Genomic DNA, 22,406 nt, shown 5'->3' with positions numbered 1-22,406 from the left:
ACACACCACCACTGACCACCTCACAATCTCTGAGTCATACAGGCTACAGGTTTCCAAGAAATTAGAATACAGTTACCATGTAGTCATGAGAGGGGAGAGTAGCCTCATGCCTGCAAGCTCAGAATATGATAGCGGTTTGAAAGTGAGGTGAGAAATGCTGAAATGGTGGTAAAGATTTTGGGTTAAGGGTTAAATAAGGACTGTCATGTGACGTCTTAGAGCCAGCTCATTCACCTGATTGCCCTTGGCACTGAACTGAATAAAGATGCAGTGTCCATGTGCTTGGACGTCTTTGCTAGCTAAGTGGACTCTGGACATAATAGCAGTGGGACCATTGAGTGAGTTGTCTCATTTGTCCGGCAGACTGATGAATGGTCCCTGTCCACACTTGACTTGCAGAGAGAGAGAGTGAGAGAGAGATATCAGAGGAAGCTTTTCAACACTTCCAGAGTAACGTGATTGCTACTAGCTCTGTTCTTGTAAAATACTTACATCATCATATCACATGGCTAAATTGTATGATGTTCTACTCTGAGGCAATAATTCAGTCAGAACATTTACATATCAGAAAACTTCCCACGACAAATATTTTGATCACTCTTTCTTCTGTTGTAAAGTTCAAACTGATTGTACTCCATCTCCTCAGACTACAACTGTGCAATCTAACAGAATTCCCTTGACTTGAATCATGTTTGTGTTGTATAATATTATATTTGAGATCCCGGCATAGAAAATAGTCCAGAATTAATTGTTGCGGCAGTGTTTCAACTTTGGTTTAGGCCGTGGTGGTACATTTAACACATTCTCTATGGACCACTGTTATGATTATGCCGATGTTTCTGATTAAGTTCTTTACATTTACTGCCTTTGGAAAGTATAAATCGCCCTGCACTTCCTGCAAATGTTGTACTGTTATAGACCTAATTTGTAATTGATACAAATATTTTATAAATTACCATCATTCTACACATTCTACACATTTTGTACAATTGCTTTTTATTGACTTATCCTCAGCTTTTTACTGACTGGTGCATATGCTTGTTCTTGGACATAAATGTTTCGAAAACAAAGGAAATTATAAAAGGTTTTAGGAAGAAGTCCCTCCCTATTCTTCCTGTTGTCATTGAAGTGTCTGGGAACAATAATTGATAATAAATTAACCTTTGAACCAAATACAGATGTTGTTTGTGCAAAGGCCCATCACTGCGTGTACTTTTATCGGAAGCTCAGATTTGTTATGTTGACACCACTTTTATGACAATGTTTTATTCATGTTTTATTGAGTCTGTTTTAACCTTCTCTTTGACTTGCTGGTTTGGGTCATTGTCCTTGAAAAATTGAAATAGGTTGGAGGGAATTGTTAGATTGTGCAGTAAAATTGCAGTCGTAAATCTAAATGACCTCTCCCAACTGCACCATGTCAGAGCCCCAAAGAAGGTCCAGTCAATCCTTCCTGACCCTGGTCTCTCACCCCCTGCTCAGTGAATTCAGGTTGCTTCCATCTGGTTACAGATACAACCTACCAATATGCAGGACCAACAGATTTAAGAATGATTTTGTCCCTGCTGCTATTGACCTTCTGAATTACATAAAGTAATTCAGAAGGTCTGTTTTTTGTGTGTGATTTGTTGTGTGGTGTTTGAGGTGTTCATTGTCTTGATGGTAGAATGTACTACTGTGCAACAAATTACCCTTCGGGGATAATAAAGATTACTAATGAACTTTTAGCCAGGTGAAGTGCGGTACCTTGTTTTTGATATACGTGCCACTTTGCATTCAGGGTTAATAGTTCAGCTTAATAAGATTTTGGTCTCATAAGAGTAGAGAATATTTTTCTTCATGCTCTCAGAGTTCTTCAAACGGCAAGAGAAGCCTTTTACTCAGGAGTGGATTCCGTCAAGCCACTCTACTATAAAGGCTTGATTGATAGGAGTGCTGCAAAGATGTCTGTCCTTCTAGCAGGTTCTCCTATCTCTGCAAAGAAACTCTGAAGCTCTGTTAGAGGCATTTGGGTTTCTAACTTCATCTATCACCATAGGAAATTCCTGAGAACACACAAATGAAATGAGACAAAAGGTCATTGACCTTCACATAGTAGGCAGTGGCTATAAATGCCTGAACATTTCTGCTATTAAGGCAATCAAATGTGAAACCACTGGAGCTGAGATGAACCTGCCTGGAAAATAATGCTTTTGTAGTTTACCCCAATACTCAGTGAGAAGGATGATTCAAGTTGCAAGAAATCTCCCAGAAATACAGTTAGATAATTGCAGAGGTTGGTTACGTCTTGGGGTCATCAAGTCTCAGAAACTATGACCAGGCACCACCTCCGTTGCCCCCACCTCCAAGTTATTTGAAGTGGTTGTCAGACGAAAGCCTCAGCTGTCACCAAACAACAAACTGGAACTATGATTGGAACCAGGTTCAATGGACTCATGAGACAACATACAATTTTTTTTGCTATGAAACACCAAAAGTTGGTTTGGCTTTAAAAGAGCCATGGTCCTATTAAAAATAACCGAATCCCCACTATGAAGTATGCTGGTGGTTCTGTGATGTTGTGGAGCTGTTTTACTTTCAAACGCCCCTGTAACCTTGTTAGGATATATGGCAACATGAACTCCATAAACTACAAGGTTGGCGTTGAATCTTTTAGAAGGACAAGGATCCAAAGCATATCTCCAAATCCATACGAAAATGGTCCCGTGACATAGAATCAAGCTTAAGCAATGGCCATCACAATGCCTGGACCTGAATCCCATTGATAACCTGTGGGGTGAGCTGAACCTCATCAAACATTATATCACATCTGTTATCCTGGCAAAGGAAGGGAGGGTGCACAAAGTTCTAATGCAAGGGTATAAATAATTGAGGCAGACGTGGTTGAAAAAAAATATTGTTGATGACAATCTTATTGTCTTTGAACAGTTGTCATGCTCAAATTCATTTGATATTTTGTGTGTCAAATCAAGTTGAGAAAAAACTATTTGAAAAAGAATAATGGAAACATTATTTCACAGTCCCGGGGCCTCATTTATCAGGCACGCATTTGCACAAATGTGTGCGTGAACCTTGTGATCTTTCATATTTATCCGAAGTGAGGGATTCATCAATTTGAGCATTTTCTTGTGAATGTTCATAGGTTTTCACAGAACCATAACCATGCAAAAGTACAATGCCAAGTGGTCGAACAAGGCAACTGCTTCCAAAAGGTAGACTGGTTAATGTGGCAAAAATATATTTTATGAATGTATGTAAAATATCAATGTATGGAATAGATTTTCCAATGTGTATTCATACACTGTTTCTCCACCAGCTTACAGTTTGTCATTTAATTTAATCACCTCAGTTAATTTATAATAATTATAATGCAAAGTCAAATCACCTTGTTTTGAACATGTAAAACCATTGTTGAATTATCGTGGTAGGCTAATCCTCTGAATATTCACTGTACGCTGCAGAAACAGCACATTTTAAGAGATAGATGGGACCTTTTTCCAAAAGACAAAAGGGTCAGCAGACTCTTTACCAAAGTTAAAATGTTTCCTGGTCTAGCGTGTAACAATGGAGCAAGCCAAATTAATAGTTGTACTATGCCATTAGCATGTAACACTGTGGCACTTATACCTCTGTTAATCTCAGAAAGATTTTCCTTTTTTTGGGTTGCTTCATGTTTCATGTGGAGTTGTATTTTTTCCACAGGCTTAAAGGGATGATTTTGACCATATGGGTAATTCTGGGCATGCAAAAAGGCTAACAGCATGAGCATTAATGCTAAGAACAAGTGGTGTTTATCAATATTTTCTTCTTATCGCTCTGTGTAAAACTTACAATTTTTTTTTCTTCTGTGTACCAGTATTCTGAGTTCTCTTCGTAAGTATTCCTTTTCTGTGTATGCGTGAAAAAATAAGACCCCAGGTTTGCACAGCTTTTCTAGAGTTAGCCAAGACGACTGGGTTGTAATTGCTGCCAAACATGTATTGACTAAGGATGGTGAAAACATGTCTAATAAAAGTATAATCATGTTTTTATATTGCATTGATTAAAAGAAGAAAATCTTTGTTGTCAACAAAATCTAATCAATTTCAATCAGACTTTGTAAAGCAACAAAATGTCCATGGGGGGTTAATACTTAAGCAGTCCACTGTGTACAAATCACATTATTTGTACTCCACTGTAATTGTATGAAATAGGTTGTTTGAAAAAGTTGGACCCCTGCCTATGCAATGTTTTGAAGTGCAATAGACCAACATAGCTACTGTGGTAGGTCAAGCTGTTTGTTTGAAAACCTTGGCAGTGGATAAGCGGTTTCTGTGCTTTTTTTGCTTTAGACCAATCCATTATTGTCCCTGAAAAAAAAGGTTTTAAATCAGTCAAGGATTTTCATGTTGTAGAAAAACAACATCTGGTACAGATTGCAAGCAATGTCATGAGTAAATCTTTGCAAGAATATAGTTGGTGACCAATTGATGATGCTATAACACATACATGTTTATATCTTTTGATCTGTAATTACATTTGGCATACATGCTCAAGAGAATGAGTCTTACTTAACCACGTGTCATTACAGACAGCATTAGCAGAATTTTGAAATTATGGTTGTTTCATCACTCATGGCTTATGACATTTACTTTGGCCTTGTTTTAAATAGTGTTGGGAAAACACACAATGTATATATTTATAGTCTATTTACACATTTATAGTGTATACTGTGTGTATATATATATATATACACACACAAATGTGTGTATATGTGCTAATACTGTAAAATATTTGTTTAGATGAGAAACTCCTATATTTCCATATTCATCTTAAAAAGCAGTGATCCTCCTCGTTTCTCTGCTTTAAAAACTTTGCCCTAAAATAATGGTTAAATATACATTTTTGACAACAAAGTTGAGCCCCAGGCGCCTAAAAGATAACCATCTTAAAGAAATTAATTACCTCCCTTGTTAATCTTGATATAATTAAATTTCTGAAGAATGAAATTTGCTGGAGTTTCCTTGTGCTACTAGTGCCATGGAGACAGGGCCGATAACGCCTGGTTCTCTAGCCTACAGAAGCTGCCTGCTGGCCAGGGACATGGGGACATCCCAACATCCAGGGCCCCATCTAAACCCCCTCTCTTCATCCCACTGCCATCCTCCAAACCCCCTTTCCTCATCTTACTGTCATCCTCCAAACCCCCTCTCCTCATCCCATCCCACATCTCCAGTTTATGCTCACAGGGAAAAATAGATAGAATAAGACCTCTGCTAGGCATCAGTTTCTAGTTTCTGGCTAAAATCATTCGCGTGTGTCCCTCTGTGTTTCCTTTCCCAGTCCTGGAGGAGCAAGCTAAGAGCTCTGGTTCTCTAGTCTAAATTGTGTCTCTTAGTCTCAGTCAGTGATAACATAATATGGTTGTATGAATTGAGTGTTTGGGAGGCACATGCCGCTAATGAAGTTGTCGATATGAAGCAGCCAAGGCAGCCTGTGAAACTGCAGTGGTAGGGCCCCTGAGAGAGCAGTCAGAGAGTATGCTCCCTCCTCATTGAGCTGACTCGCTCCAGGAACTCCTGTGTGTGTCTTTGTGTCACTTACTGGAGTTATTTATAGTGTGTGTTCTATCTGATGTTGTTAGAATTAGCCATGATTGGTTTGTGCAGCGTAGCATTGTGACATTACTGGGGAAGTAGTTGGATTTCTTGTTACTGTTTATTAAAGTTTGTTTTTCTTTTGACTATATTATTTTTGTCAGCTACATTGTCAGCTCTAAAGGTTGGAGCCTGGGGAAAGAAACAAGAGAAAATGCTGGAAATGATCTTTCATTAAAAGCTGGCAGGGGGCAGAGGGAATATGGAAAAACAGAAATGCCAACATAAACATTGCAATTCCAGTTTCCCACGTCAGGATCTGATTTAGCACTGTTCCTTTTAGAGCATAATGCATACTACTCTAGCTGTAGATCTGTTCTCAACTTTCTAGACAAGATAGTTTATTGTGTATCTATATAGCTTAGTTATAGTACAGTGCTACTATGCTCATATATTCATTATGCAGACTAGCTTCAATTCAGGGCTTATTTTGAGGAAGTTGTTCCTCAGATTTACCATTCCACATACAGACATAGATTTTTGTGGATTTCCTTGGTATGTCTACACTGCATTAGCAGGACAGGCTATTCCTGGATATGACTTCTAATTTTGAAGGGCCTTTGGTTGATTGCCAGGTAAGGCCTGATTAAAAAGAAGGGCAACAAATTGTTTGCAGATTCAGGCGCTTCAGGAAGACTAATTGAATTGATGCATTGAGATGCTAGGCTAGTCAAAGCACCTGTCTGGCACATACAAAGACAGAATGGGTATGGAAATTTTAGTGCAAAATCAGTGAACTGATTCTAAGCTATCTGATTCACTTTGCAACACTGAGGGACACAATGGAGACAGTAAAGACAAATGAAACATAATTTATGGGTTTGTATGTATGTTGGTGATGTATATTCATCTCTCACTCTCCATATGAGCAAAAACACAATTCACCATACTGATACTGAGTCTCTTTAAGCGTCATTATATACTCTTTAGAGCAGTGGTTGTCCCCTGGTTCTGCCTCAACATCTTTATTTATCCCGGTTGTCTCAGTTGCCACACAATATTTACATTGCCATTTTTGTTTTGTTGAAATGCTATCTGGAAAATCTTTTCAGGCAGACTGACTTCTTTGGGAACACGAAATCTGCATAACGGATTATAAATACTGTAAATACTTCCATGTAGAGAAATGACACTGTCTGACTTGAGACAAAGCCCAACTCCCATTAACTCTGTATAGCATCCCACTGGGAGAGACTATGTATTGTTCTTGCAATCACACTACATCATCACCTCTAATGAAGTTGTTATTAACATTTAAAGCAAGCAAATGATAAACCCTGTGTTTTTCTGCTTAGGGTTTCTCCTTAAATGTATATTTTATACCCAGTCTTGACCTTAACCGCACTGTTAACCTTATGCCTAACCTTTCCTTCTTCTTTATAAAATCTGTGTTTGTGGTTATTCTGTAGAACCTATTGACAACCCTCAGAGGCAAATTTCTTGTATCCATTGTATGTTTCAATTTGGATGGAAATGGTAAAAGTTCATTTAGAAATTTGTTACATGATGCATACGCACAACTTTGTGCAATGACGCTGTAGGTGAGATTGAGCATTAAGTATACGCAAATGGAGTTAATGGAGCATAATACTATCATATTCCTGTCAAATGCATGTTGAGGTAGCGTGTTCTATGCGAAGCCAAGGGTGTAGTGTTGTTGCTTGGTTCCCTAGCTACTGGCTAGGCTACGCCTCAAAGTAGTCAACTTGCATTGATAACTTCATTTCAGTGTGTTTTAAAACCATAAACCAAACAATATTGCAGCTTTATTACACCCCCTCCCCCCAAATGTGTATTTGGTTTAGATGAATACATAATAAAGATGGCTATTCAGGCTATTATGAAATGCTAGAAACTTTTGGCAACATAGCAATTTTGTCTGCTACTATCCGCCAAAAACAAAACATTAAGTTCTGTTTTTAGCGGATAGTAGTCAACATGTTTTATTAAAATGTGGGAGGTTAGACTGGAAAGTGTAAGAAAATACATCTGGTGCATGCAGAAAAATATTATTTCACATGGAGATGTTGGAAGCTGAAAGGCTTGCTATGTGAATGCTATTGAAAACCACTCTAATCATTGAGAAGTTGAAAACAACCAACTGGTCTATTGACCCTTGTAAATGGAAGTGGGACCAGTGACGGTTCTACAAAAGGTGTCCAGTGCTCCCAAAGAAGATGACTCCTCCCACACAAATGCAGGCATTTAGAACTAAATAAAAACAAAAAAAACAACCGCATCTGTTAATTATCTTGCATCAATCAGTTCACCATACAAGTGGCTTACATTCCCTTTAACCACCATACACATTTTATTCCTCACTTAATTTTTTTATTGTTTTGTTTTAACATGGTTCTCAATTTTATTTTTTAACAATGAAACCTCTTGTTTCCTTTGTTATTATTTCTATAAACAGTTTGGCTAAAATTAGCTTTTCAGAAAATAAAAGATGGTGCAAGAGAATAAACAAGGCAGAGAGTGGGTCCATTAGTGAGGATGGGTTATTGGCTGACTTGCCTCTTCTCATGGCGGCCCATTAAAAGTGGTAATGTCTGCCTGCAGCAGCGCCTGGGGAAACAGAAAGAGGCCATGGAAGGCATATTTCACATGCATCAGACACTGGAATTAAATAGACCAATGTTCCCTAAAAAGACTGAAGTACATCTCTTTCTGATGTGCGTCCCGGGCAAAAATTCATTGATCTCAGAATGTCCCTTGGCAATTATAAAATATTAAATCCAAGTCACACTTTTCGGCTCCAGTTTAAGATGATTATTTTTTTTGCTCTGGCTTTTTCCCTGCTCTCCCATTTGATCAATTTAAAAACAGTTGGGAATGGATGGTAATAAAAAAAGACTGCACTAATAATAATAACATGCTCCGAACTCAAAGTTCCTTTTTATGTTGCGGTGGTTTCTTTCTTCCTTTTTATTTTTTTAATTATTTTATTTTACTATTCCTGCATTAAATAATAGCTGATCTCCAGCAGGAAATAGACTGATCTCTAAATATATCACCCCAGAATGCCTTAGCAGGTCTATTAAGCCATCCGAATTGCTCTAATTTGTCCACACTGGGAATTGTGACGTGTGTATGATAACGTTATTTCTAAACATAAGGGCTGCTGCACTCAGTCTCTGATGCTAGTTTTGCTACCAAAACTCTGGGGACAACAAATATTTGTCATTTGCTTTTCATTTAGTATAGGTCTGTGGCCGTTGCCCCCACCTCCCTAGTGTCCTCCGAGATTAGAAAAGGGGTCTGCAGTCAATTGCCCAAATCATTAAATTTAACATTGATCTCAATATATGTATTCACCCAGCTGTTTGACAAGGTGCATAGTTCATTAAGTTCTCTGCTTGTTTGTTGTTTGCCTAATTAAGATTTAAAATCAGTCGTTGAGTGTGTAATGTACAGTGTACTTTAGCCTAGCCGTTATCCTTTTAGAGTCTTCCCATTCTCTGTTGTTAAGGAAAGAAAAGGCATCCGCTTGGTAAAGCTCTACCATTTAGCACATGGACTGCAATGGGAATTAGATATCCTGTGCTAATTAGCAAGCCCATATAAATGTGAAATTCTGGCTTCTTTTTCTTTTTTCTTTTTTTTGGCAGAAATCAGGAATCATCCCAGTATATGGTATCATAGTCTACCTCTCAATAATAAGAGAGGAAGAAATTTTTTTTGAGAGGTGCTTGACAATAGTTGGTTTTGTTCAAAGATACTAATCATTTGTTAAAATGTTAAATATTAAGTTGAAATGTTATGAATGTAATCTATTACACTTGTTATTCAATTAGTTAATGTATCACAATGTTTTCGTTGCATGTAGAGTTAAATAAGTGCAGCTAATTTTTACTATAAACTCTGTGACGAAACAGTAGGGCCACAAAAAAAAAATGTATAAAATTATGCCTTTTTCCTGTTATCTAGTTGAAAAGCCTTTCTGTAACTGAGCAGTTGAATAATTGCCATTCTAGAACTGAGAGCAAAGAATTCAAATAAACAGACTGATTGCTCTTTTTTCTGAACGTCATTAACAAGCCTGGCAAAGGGTAAGGTTTTTGTTGTGGTTAAAAATGGTTGGAATCTGACTGGCTGCTCAACATATAACTAAATCACCAAGGCCCTTCCGACAAATGTATTTGCTGTTACCCCCGAAACCCAAAGAATTGGTACCACCCCTAGAGAATTTAGTTTTATGGCTTTTTTGTCTCATTCCGTTTTGATTCATTATCACATGTATTTTTTAGATTGCATCAATTATGTAGTTGTCGGACTAATGAACACTCTCTCGACTGATAGATAGAACTTTGTGAGTTGGAGTTGTGAAGAACCGGATTTGGTCTGCCCATATTGCGTCAGTGTGGGTGATTACATGTCATGTCAGTTGAGTGCGATAGATGTGGTCTTGCTACAAGGCTGACTGTGTGGGTGTTTGTCGCTGTTTATATACAGTACACACACATGATGAGGTACAGGGAGCCAGGAGAGGTAAACATACCTCCTGGGTCGGACTGGATTACTCCATGTGCTTTGTAGTGTGTGTGTGTGTGTGTGTGTGTGTGTGTGTGTATGTGTAAGCAAGCGAGTGCACGTAAGTGTGTGGTCCCCTATGGAGGGCCTGACCCGTTGACAAGCGTTAAACTAGCCCCTGCTGTCTTTATTACCTGTCCTTTACATCCGCTTGGCTGTCTGACAGAGTACACTGCTACAGTGTAAGTACAGCACATTGCAAGGCACTGGGCTCCTGTGGTTTGTATGCTGTGCAGTAGGAGTTTAATAGTCTACCATTGACTGTGAACACAATGGCTTTGGGTGTGTTTGGATATCAGGCACCACTAGAGGTGTTAGTCAGTAGGATGGGCGCCGTTGGGCACTCCTGCAGCTTCCCGCCCCAGGTGCAGGAAGAATGAAGTACTTCCTTTTACAAGATAGGTAATTATTATGGCAGACAAGGGTGTGGATTTAATACCGAGTCAATATGTAGATAAGGTTTTCTACATACACACAGATAGCTAGCTGCCTGAGAAAAAGAAATGCAGTTTCTGTAGAGCAGGTTGCCACATTGCTGTGCAGGTAAACAGAGGAATCCTTCAGGTCGTCTACAAGAGAAAGCTGTTGAGAGGAGTGAGGTTTCCAGGAGCTAGGTTTCAAGGCCCCAATAGCTAAAGAGAAAATTGGGGCTGCTCTCTGATCTTCTGACCACCATGTCCCTGTGACCTCCAGGCTACTTCTGCTCCATGATTGCCTAAATAGAGTCTTGACACATCCTCATTTGAACTTGTCATCACTAACAGAGCATGTGCTTTAACTCCACGCTTTCCTTCTTTTGTGTTTGAGTCCCACACCCGTAGCTTGCCATCCCAAAGTACATTCTAAAATGTAGGGCTTCAACAACCGTTGGTTTTTCTTTTCATATGTGTGCAAATGGCATGGTTGTTTGATATGTTAACGCTTTTGTCGACTTTCTGTAAGCGTTAACATATGTAGGTTCTGTCACAGTGTGAGGTTGAATAATCCCCAAAGGATCCTCCTGTTTTTAGGGTGCACCCTTTTAAGAATTGTGAAGAAATTAAGACTTTTTAAGTGAAACAGAAAGTTTGCTGTAAAGGGTTTGATAACTTGTTAAATAAGAAATCCAGGCTTTAGTTTTGTCAACTTTAGGTCAGAAATGAACATGAAATTGCCTTTTTAGTGAGTTTGAGTTTTCTTTCTGGGGCATCTATATAAAACATTAAGATACTCTCTGTCTGTCCCCTCTAGACCCAGGATGTTAATCTGAGGTTTTCTTCAGTTCAGACGTTACTCCAACTGCTGCTACTCGTGCTTTAACTACGCGCAGTCAGGTGGGGATTGGTGACAGCAGCGCTGGAACCAAGCGTAACGTTTTAGCAGCGGCTAAAAAGATTGTCACAGCAAGGCCCCGTTCACGTCAGTTTGAGATCAAGGACCAGTTCAGAGTTTGAACATCCACTGGAAAATCTCCTCTCTAATCTGTCAGTGATGTGTGTAATCCACCCCTTGATGCACCGAGCTACAGTGCATGTTTCTTGGAAGTGAAAAGTTTAGCTTCTTTGTGTGGGGTTTTATGGGGGGAAATTGACAGCTCTGGGTGCAGGAGTGTAGTGCTGCGATCCACACTCCTGCAAGTAGGACCCCTCCCGTTAGCTTGTGAAGTCAGGGTCGACACGTCGCCTAGTGCAGTGGTGAATGGTTCGCTAATGTTGTCCCCAACTGCTGATGCTTGCTCAGTCCACACCACTTATGTTATGTCTGTCTGGAATCTGTTGAGTAACCTGTTCACCGGATGGTCATATTCAACTCATTCCTGAGTAGCTTCTTGGATACTATTCACTGGTTTCAGTCCCTGTTAACAAAGACATCAAAGAGTTGGACCAAAGCCCTCATTTGGTATCTTTCTTAGAAGTAGCTAACCGTCACTTGCAAAACAGCCCTACTGGTGCCTTGGCTATTAACTCAGTCACCGCCCTCTCATTCAACCAGAATTAAAAATTTAAAACCACAAGAAATGACACTGCCACACCATTTTTAAAGTAAAGTATGTAAAAACCAACAAGGGCTCATTAGCAGGGTACTTCTGAAGACAAGCATTCTGATTTGAGACTCATTACACTTTCCCTATTTTAACTCTAATTGGGTTCATTGTATATATGAAATGCACTGAATATTTAATGCAGAAAAAGTTTGGCATAACTGATACTTTGTGTGCAGCAGATCTGAAGATACTTGCCCTGTTAAATTGTCCACATTATCAAGCATGCATTAGCATACAAGTGGTCTTTTCTATTGCTCTAAATAGAATTCAGAAAGGAAAGGTACAGACTGGGTTGTTGATTTGATAGAATGGTGGTTCTATGTTAAAAGACTGAGATTTCATATTAGTCTAATTGCATTTATGTAGGCAATGAAAGCTCTGTTGTTGCACTATTTGCTATCTACCAGGCATTGGAGCTAAAACTTAAAGAAAATGACATTCTGAACACAAGTTCTGTTTTTCTTTCTGTTTTAGCGTTCCTATTATCATCATAAAGTTGTGCGGCGGTTGGAACCCAAAAATGGTTACAGCTCAGCTGTCTAAAGTGCTATTTTGTGGTATCGAGCCTGGACTGTGTTGCTAGTTGATGGGTGGCCGGGAAGCCCAGTCAGTGATGCAAATTGGAACAGTCTTAGAATAATTGGCATTTACCTGAATTTGCTGAAGAATGGATCCCTTATCACTGCCTTCCTGTCTGATTTTCCTGAGAGATCCTGGGCGACAACATTTTTCAACTGCCTCCTTGTTTGGAATGAACCCAAAGATGTTTGTTGTCCTGGGACTGGCCTCAGTACCCAGGCTGTGTCCCTGTCTCAGTAAAACGACCACCCCCCCCAAAAAGAAAATTGTACCTCTCAATGGAATTGAACTTGCAGACGTCGGATTGAAGTTCAGTTGCGGAAACACCTGGCCACCATCTCCAACCACAATGCCCTAGCAAACTGCCATTTAACAATAAATATGGTAACTGCTCCTAGTGGCCAGGTTCCAACAGTAAACAGCCCTTCGAATGTGTTGACACTGATCGTAATTGCAAGTCTTTAAGGACCAATACCACTGGGATGTGTTCATATTCAGTGTAAATGTACTGCTGATATGTTCATTCTGAACGTAATCATGTTTTCCAAAATAGTTACATATGCACATAATTTCTGCAATGCTGTGTTTTTATTCTTTTTTGTATGATCGTGCTGTTTTTCGAGCTTCTTTTTTTAGTTTTCATCAGCCTGTATGCTGTGTTTGTGTTGGCGCTGGGAGCTTTGGATGTTTGGGTCTGGCTGTGGAATATTCTTATTAGATATTTATTTTGACTAATTTAGCAATTCTCTTACATCACAATTACTAATATGCGTGGTCAATTCAGTCCTAATTACTCTGATTTACATCCCTGTTTCCAGAAAAGTTGGGACACTGTGTAAAATGCAAAATAGTACAAAGACATCATATCAAATGTTGAAACTGAGAAATGTTGTTTTTGGAAAAAATATATGCCCATTTTGATGCCAGTAACAGGTTTAAAAAAAGTTTGGACGGGTATGTTTACCACTGTGTTGCATCACCTCTTTTTTAACAATACTTTGTAAGCGTTTGGGAACTGAGGAGACAAATTGTTGTAGTTTCGAAAGTGAAATGTATTCCTATTTTTGCTTGATATAGGATTGCAGCTGCTCAACAGTTCGGGATCTCCTTTGTCATATTTTTCATTTCATAATGCGCCAAAGCTTTTCAATGGGTGACAGGTCTGGACTTTTATTACAGAGCCATGCTGTTGTAATATGTGCAAAATATGGTTTTGTCTTGCTGAAATAAGCATGATGTTGCCTGGATGGCAGCATATGTTTCTCCAAAATCTGTATATATTGTTCAGTATTAATGGTTCCTTCACAGATGTGCAAGTCACTCATGCCATGTGTACTAATGCACCCCCATACCATAACAGATGATGGCTTTTGAACTGTGCACCAGATGGTCCCTCTCCTCTTTAGTCCAGAGGACACAGCGTCCATGATTCCCAAACATCTTTTCAAATTTTTATTCATCAGCCCACAGGACAGTTTCTACTTTGAGTCCATCTTTAATCAGCTCGGGCCCTGAGAAGGTGTTGGCATTTCTGGATGTTATTTATATCTGGTTTCATCTTTGCATGGAGTTTAACTTGCATCTGTGGATGCAGCAACATCCTGTGTTCTCAGTCAATGGTTTTCGGATGTGTTCTTGAGCCCATGCGGTGGTTTCCACTACAGAATCATGACTGTTTTTAATGCAGTGCCGTCTGAGGGCCCGAAGATCACGACCATCCAATATTGGTTTTCGGCCTTGTGCCTTGCATATAGAGATTTCTCCGGATTCTCTGAATCTTTTCATGCTAATATCTACCCTAGACGATGAGATCCCCAAACTGTTTGCAACTTTGCGTTTAGAAATGTTATTCTTAAATTGTTGCACTTTGCCTGCACATTCTTTCACAGAGTGGTGCTCTTTTTATACCCAGTCATGTTACTGACCTGTTGGCAACTATCCTAATTAGTTGTGAGATGTTCCACCAGGGTTTTTTTTTAGCATTGAAAGACTGGAAAAGCACAACTTTTACACTCTCTTGTTGCCCCTGTCCTAGCTTGTTTGAAATGTGTTCCTGGCATCAAATTCAAAGTGGGCATATATTTTTCAAAAAGCAATAACATTTCTCAGTTTTAATTTTTGATATGTTATCTTTTTACTGTTTTCTATTGAATTTAGGGTTATATGTGTGGAGAGTCTCTAAATTCACAGTTAGCGAGAATATTCCTTTCACAATCGTGTTCATAATGTTTTTACAGAAAATGCACAAAGTACCTTGACATTGTATCGTTAGATCACAGCCCAGTTACCCAGAAATTTGGGTAAGTTAGGCCGATGAGAGTATGAAGGTTTATCCATCAGCTCTTAACAGTACCCGTGTTCTATAAGTGGTTGACAAACAGTATATCACTTAGAGTATATCAAGAAAGGTTTATGAAATTCCAAAATCAAATTTCTTTTTTGATAATATTGTGTTAATTGTTGGGTTCAAGTGTTTTTCCAAATCAGCTCTGGACTTTGGAAACCCTGCTACAATGTGTTGGAGTTCTGGGATTTTCTGTGCGTACCTTACGTCGTAGGCAAGCACAATAGCGCTATAGACTGATGTCACTGCCTCTTAATCCAATCAACAAGCTAGTTAGTACAATGAGTTGGTTAACTGTTATCGTTTTGGGCAGCCATATATATCTGTAAACTAGATTTTCATTATTTAACTAGCTATACTTGAAGAATCCCATAAATTCAGGAATAGTTTGCAAAAACTGTTTGCAAAAATGTCATTAATGCTCAGTAATAAATAGAATCACTTGATAATCATGATTCCATTAGACATTGTACAATCCATATCTAGAAGCCAAAAAAGGTAATTACGACCTTAGACCAATGTCATTCCTGCTCTTGGTACCGGGAAACCCTTCCTTTGCCCGCCCCCCCAACCTTGATAAGGCCTTTGAGCAATGCAGAAATGGGGATTCATACTGTAGGGGATCTATATGGAAAGTAGGTGGCTGACAGTAGTATGAGTAATCGTAAGTGGAGAGGAGCTTACTTCTACAACAGATTTACAGGTACGTAATGCCTAAGTTACAATTTCAGAGTACAGTAAACAGGTGTTAAAGTAAAAGAACAGGTGTTAAAGAGAATCCTGGTAGTGCGGAAGAATAGCAGTCTTCTCCGCAATAGAGTGCATTTTTTTCCTCTGTTTCCAAAGCTCCTTTTAGAATGCAGAGTTGTGTCGTTCCATCTGAGCTAGCCTGCTTGAGCGAACCTCCTGAATGCACAGCCTGGCCTTGTTGTCAGGGCAGAGAAACAAGCGCCATTAGCAATAACAAGTGTAAGCAATTGTTCTCTGTCCGTACTCACCAGCCAGGCTGGGGTTGTCCACAGGGTCCTATAGTCGTCAGGCAGCCCAAACGTTTACAATATCTAGAGTCAGTTGTTGTTTTGAAATCCAATTATTTGTGAATATGTTTACCGTGGACTACTGAAAACCACAAAGTAAAAGGCCAGTTCAATACAATATACTCCCAATTTTCTGAAGCTTGTCCGGCTAAAAGCAATGTAATTTAAAATGTAAAAAATATGCTTTTTTTCCTAGTTTCTCCCATCCCTGACTTGCCTCTCAACAAAATCTTTGTCTGAGGTTGAAAAAAAAGAAATATCTGTTTCCAGGCAGGGAAGTTTGAAGTTCTTTGTTTGGAAGGAAGGTTCCGGGTGCTGCACACTGTTTAGCTTGGTGACCCTGTGACTGTCTTCTGAGGAATTGTATAAGCAGCCCTCCAGAATACTGCTTCAGGGTCAGCTTTCATCTTAGCAGTAACCTGTGGACTTTGAAACTCAAGGCGATGGAATTGCAGCTTTGTCAGTACACTACTAATTAGAAAATTCCTGACCTAAAGCAAGATGTTTTAATTATGTGTTGTGTCAACGAGTTTGCAGATATAATCCATGGTTGATACACACTCAAGTGTACTACGAACTGTGTCGTTGTCACACTGCAAATCAACCGTTAGGAATTTGTGTTACAGCTCTTTCTTCCTCCCCCCCTCTGCATCTGCCCCTATAACCTTCCGCCTTCTTAGCCTCCGTGTTTGTTTTAAGCCATCACATGCTTAGGTAGCCAAATTAGACGGCGAGTTAATGCGTTAGCTCTTGAAAAAGCCGCTGTGATTTGTGTTGTGTTGTGTGTGAGACTGAACGGTGTGACAGCCAGGCTACAGAGCTGTGGCTGGGTGTGGACAGTACTGCCGCGCCGTTGCTGTGAGTCAGTGTGGGGAAAGGCAGGAAAGGGTTAAACAGAAATTGAGCGGGGATGCTGGGGGCAGCAGTGCTGCAGAACATAGCAGTGTTCGTGCGAAGGCAAGTCATTTCCCGAAACACTGCAGACACATGGCCCGCGGCGCTACGAAACCTTTGGAGACCAAAATGGCTTGCAGGAGTTAGAAGTAATAAGGTGTTTTTTTGCCTTCTTTCTCCTTGACTGAAATTCTGCACGGTTGCTATGCATTGCCATGGAGCCGGGTAGCTGTTTTTATGTTTTGTGGGTATTAAGATACTCTGTAACTGGCCAATTTTTGTTGTTCATTTTTAGTTGCGGACCAAATGAGAGTTTGTTTTTAAAGTCCCAATTGTTTAAAAAAAAAATAATTCTGAATGTCACTCTTTTTCTTAGTTTTTTTTTTTTTTTAATTTATTTTGTTTTACAAATCTGTTGAAGGACAAAGGGAAAACTAGACACTGTTTAGAAGAGCAGGGCTGATTGTTCCTCAACATGCTCACTCCAAGTCTCCGTCTCTCTATGTTTCATTGTCACAGTGCTATCCTGCTGGCATAGGGTTTCCTACAGAATAGGACTTCTCTATGAGCCCTCAACCTCCACCCAATCAGACAAAGGGCTGTGTGTGTAAGCCTGAACATAAACCTGCAGTATTAGTCCAGTCTTCCTCTGGCCTTTCTCCCATCCTGACCTTCTGATTACCAGTGGACTGAACCAAAGCCTTTTCATCCTCTCCCCTGGTTCTGCTAATCTTGGCTTGCCTTCTCTTTGTTGTTCAAAGTGGGGCTCCGGTATATAATCTGGTGTATGGTACATCTGTGAATTATTATTCTAATTCTTTATACGTTTATTAGAGCTGAATAAACTCCACATCAAATACATCACTTGGGCTATGTCAAAAGGCCCGGGGCAAATCAGCCAACATCTGTTAACTCTTTCAAAATGGCCTCTTCCAGAATGTCTGTGGGTGTATATAAAGGAGAGAAAGAAATAGTGAGAGAAAATGAAATAGAGAGGGAGAGAGAAAGAAAGGAGGGAGAGAGTGGGCCCCAGAGTGAGAGAGAAAGAGGGCGAGAGATGGGAATGAAAGGAGTGGGAGAAAGAGGAAAAGAGATAGAGGCTCTGTTGCTGATTAATGGCGGCCATATAAGCGAGGAAGAGGCGGTTGTGCGGACGGAGGGTGCAGGCCAAGCGTGGAGAGAGAGGCACTGCACTCCCACGGCTGGGCTACGCACTATAAACAGTACCGAGGTATGAAGGAGGAGACGTTCCCTGGTTGAATGCAGCATGTAGGTGAACATGTGGGAAAGCTTTGTGTTCCTTTGTGTTCCTTGGTAGCGTGGTGATGGGAGGGCCTTTTTACTGACTTCACAGAGCCCGGCGTTGGGCCGGGCTGTTTGACGGGGAGGGACTAACACACTCATTAACCCCCTCACCGCAGACCCACTGCCATATGAGCACCCCCACTGGATGTTCCCAGCTGCACTGCCCAAGACTCAACGCTGAATGTGTCCACCTGAGAAATGTTCCAGTCTCGTTGTGCCTTGTCATTTTAACTCCTGGTTGAGCTTGTCAAGAATGAGGCTTTGATGTAAGTCTGTAAGTCAGAGATTCCATTTCTTTGCCTTAAGGTTTGGGCTTTATGAAAGTGTTGAAAGGGATGGTTTAGCGTGTAAGTTGTAGGCTATGTACAGTACCACACTGCCGCACAGCCCACATAGCTGAGCGATTTCTTCACCTTGCATATTTCATTCCAAAATGTGAAACTGACCCGTTAGATGATGACATTCCCATGTTGTAGGGGGAAAACAGTGTGCAGACTGCTGTGTGTGCATATGAGCCTGTTTGTGTGGGTGGACACCTCAGTGTGTGTGTGTGTGTGTGTGTGTGTGTGTGTGTGTGTACATGTCTGTGTGCATATGCAAGCCTGTCTGAGTGTGTGTGTTATCTCCTGTCATCCCCACCACAGTCTGCAGCCTCCGTTCTTCTACAGAGTGCTGATGAAGCAGTATGGGCTCTGCTCTGCTGGGCCAAGCAACCCTCTCCACGCTGTGTGTGTGTGTGTGTGTGTGTGTGCCTGGCAAAGTGGGCCATTAACCCTCAGCCCTAAGGTGTGACCTGAGACAAATCCAATATTGGCTACAGCATCAAGGCCCAATGCCACTCAAGTTCAAAGCCGCTGATCAGCAGAAAGACCCCAAACAATAAAGGACCAAATGCTAATTCCTTGAGACACCTAGGAGCAGTAACACCACCAGACAATTAGGCAGGAGGAGAGAGAGAGGGAGTGAGAAAACATACATTATTAATCAAAAGTAAATTTAGCAAAGTGGGGACTAATCCTGGCCCTCCCAACACCCAAGGTGGAACTCTAGATTAGGGAAGAAAATATTAAAGGTAGATTGACCTCAGATGACCGTTTACTTGAATCCTCCCTCTCCTAAGGAATATATACTATCCTAAAATAATTAGGAAGTCCCACAGTAGTGTATGACATCTATTTCTAATGATTGGAAGCATCCTCCTGCTGTCACCCTGGTATGTCTGTGGGCTGAAATATGTGGGCGCCATGGTGATGCTAATTGTATGCAGAACTTTACTATTGTAGTGTGTTAATGTGTGTGCACACCTGTGCTGCGTGGTCTGTCCCAGCCAGGAGGAACTGCAGTTTGTCATGTGACGGTGAGGAGGTGAGGACTGTAGCCTTTGTTGGGGACGGCGGCCCTTTCAAACTACAGCATCCTGTCTACACAGATACCTCTCCTTTCACTAGGTTTTTCACAGCCCTGTTGGCTTGTCTACATGTTTATCTGTCTGTGTATATCTTCAGCCCTAAACAACTCCAGCGTCTTAAAGGATTTCGAGGTATCCCTGTGTATCTTCAGCCCTAAACAAGTCAAACGTCTTAAAGGATTTCGAGGTATCTCTGTGTATCTTCAGACCTAAACAACTCTAACGTCTTAATGGATTTCGAGGTATCCCTGTGTATCTTCAGACCTAAATAACTCAAACGTCTTAATGGATTTCGAGGTATCTCTGTGTATCTTCAGACCTAAACAACTCAAACGTCTTAAAGGATTTCGAGGTATCTCTGTGTATCTTCAGACCTAAACAACTCAAACGTCTTAATGGATTTTGAGGTATCTCTGTGTATCTTCAGACCTAAACAACTCAAACGTCTTAAAGGATTTCGAGGTATCCCTGTGTATCTTCAGACCTAAACAACTCAAACGTCTTAATGGATTTCGAGGCATCCCTGTGCTTGTTCCAGGATGGATATGTCCTATGACATCATGCCTCCCAGCACCCATCACTGATAAAATGACAGATGCTTCTTTTTGCCTCTTGGATCTCTCTCAGCAGCAAAGACGATGTTGAAACATTTCTCTCTGTCTGTGTCTTTTCCCTTTCTCCTCATTGACCTTACAGAGCCTGCCATTTTGTTGTTCTTTTAATTTCCGACATCATTACCATTTAATTGGTGGTGAAGGGAAGAGCGTGGCGTGTTGACATTTCAACTTTCCTGACACTAACTGACACTCAGCCATCTGCTTTTTTTTGGTGTTTGTGTTTTTCCCTCCTTTCCCCTAACATGAGTCTCAACACGTATTAAGGAGAAGGATTGGTCTCCATAGATACAGACAACAACAGACCATGTGTTTGGGTAGCTGGCAGGTTGCGGAGGGCTTATTAAGACGAGATGCTGGGATGAGGCTGTTGTGACGCTGCTGTGTTAGCTACATGAAATCTGCTCCCTGGCAGCAAGCTGACCTTTCTCCCTGTATTTGGATCACTTAACCAGGCTGAGGCTTGCCGTGCGCCGTGTCCCCACAGGGGCTGAATGAGGCATTCTGGGAGCTACCAACCACGAGGCAAAGGGGATGGTAGTGTCCAGGGCTTCTGTCCGTCTGCCCGTCCGTCTCACTCCTCACCCCGCCGCACTCCGATGCCAGCGGCTGTCTGCCCCGTCTGTCCAGGTGTATGGAGGGCTTTGATTGGTGGAGTGCGCCTCTGTGGCACAGGGGCGGCCGGGTGACTGGCAGTAATTGGCATGGCAGCGGGCAGGCCCATCTTTCACGTGTGGTCAGTTGGGATTGGCCTGATGAGCCAAGCAAGGGGGAGCGTAGGGGGCGGGGCGTTCCTTTCCATGACATCCCCGGGGGCGGAGGAGGCCACGGAGGCCTGTCCCATGTGCACCTCCACTCCGGCCCTCCCGACCTGTCAGCATCACTGACAGGAACAGATGTGTGGAGGGAGACATCCTGTTTCCTATATACTGTAGAGTCCTATACTGCTTCTGACTGGAGCCCTGTGGTCACTATAAGGCCCTACTTCATGTAGGTAACATGGCTACGTGTTGGAGCCTAGTGACTACACAGACTGTGCCCACTCTTACTCTTAGATCTTTCCGGGTGTTTTGAAGCTAGACACTATAGTCCTGTAAATCCGTACCTTACATATGCTTGCAGTTACGCTCCTGTCTACGACCATGTGTTTTTAGTGCCACAGTCATGGTAGTTGTTAGTTTTGGGGAGGTCTCATTACTGAAGTGGCTTTCTCTACGCCTAGGTCACAGAGGGGCGTTTTGTAAATGGTTGACTGGGATTTCGGACATGGTTCCGTGTACGCTTGTGTATCTTTTAATTTTCCAGCTTCTTTGCATCAAATTCAGTGGGAAAACGAAGCAGTGTTTTCCTTCTGATGGCAGCTATTCCATAGTTGGTGTTCATGTTATTGGGTATAATGTTTCTCACAAATGTTACAGGCCCTCCTCTTGGCCTCAGTTTTTTAGCGGTGATTTGAGTTGGTGCTATATGAATATAATGGAAGGGCTTTCCATTTCAGCTAGAAAAGTCAACTCAGATCTATTTCAACTGCTTGTTTAGGGAACAGTGTTTGCCCTATAGTGTTCATCTGGTCCTGTAAAATGGCCTCACATTCCTTGGCCATTATATGACCATGCAGAACAATCACCCAAACCAGTGACTCCCATGAGATGGCTGCCCATATCATTACAAACCCCCACCATGTTTAACAGTTGGCAGCAGACATTGTGGGTTGAAGAGGTCCTTTGGCATTCTCTGAATGTAAACTTGTCCGGATGTAGGAAATAGGTTGAAAGTGGGCCTGTATTATATTTTTCTTATGTCTTTGTGCTTTGCCTTGGATTCCAAATGGCAGCCCTGCCATACATTTCAGCTTTGTGAAGCTCACAACTTACCGTTTTTGTTGAGACTGGATCACTGACATGCCGATACAATATTGTGGTCATTTCTTTGGGGGCATTTATGGGGCACTGAGCAACTATCCGGTTAAGAGACAGCTTCAACATGCGAACATTGTTTATTTTTGTCATTGAGATTTGTCCATGTTTGGCTTA

General features: G+C 41.1%; 1 protein-coding gene across 10 annotated transcripts in view; it reads left to right on the top strand.

Moving 5' to 3' along the window:
* LOC105025715 (transcription initiation factor TFIID subunit 4) overlaps positions 1-22,406 on the top strand; it is an 84,847-nt gene that overhangs the window by 59,753 nt on the left and 2,688 nt on the right. The gene's annotated exons all lie outside the window — the stretch shown is intronic.

The sequence above is a fragment of the Esox lucius genome, chromosome 2, assembly GCF_011004845.1.
Source record: "Esox lucius isolate fEsoLuc1 chromosome 2, fEsoLuc1.pri, whole genome shotgun sequence".
Taxonomy (NCBI): Eukaryota; Metazoa; Chordata; class Actinopteri; order Esociformes; family Esocidae; genus Esox; species Esox lucius.
The sequence above is the reverse complement of the archived record's forward strand: the minus strand, read 5'-3'. Positions and strand labels throughout refer to the sequence as shown.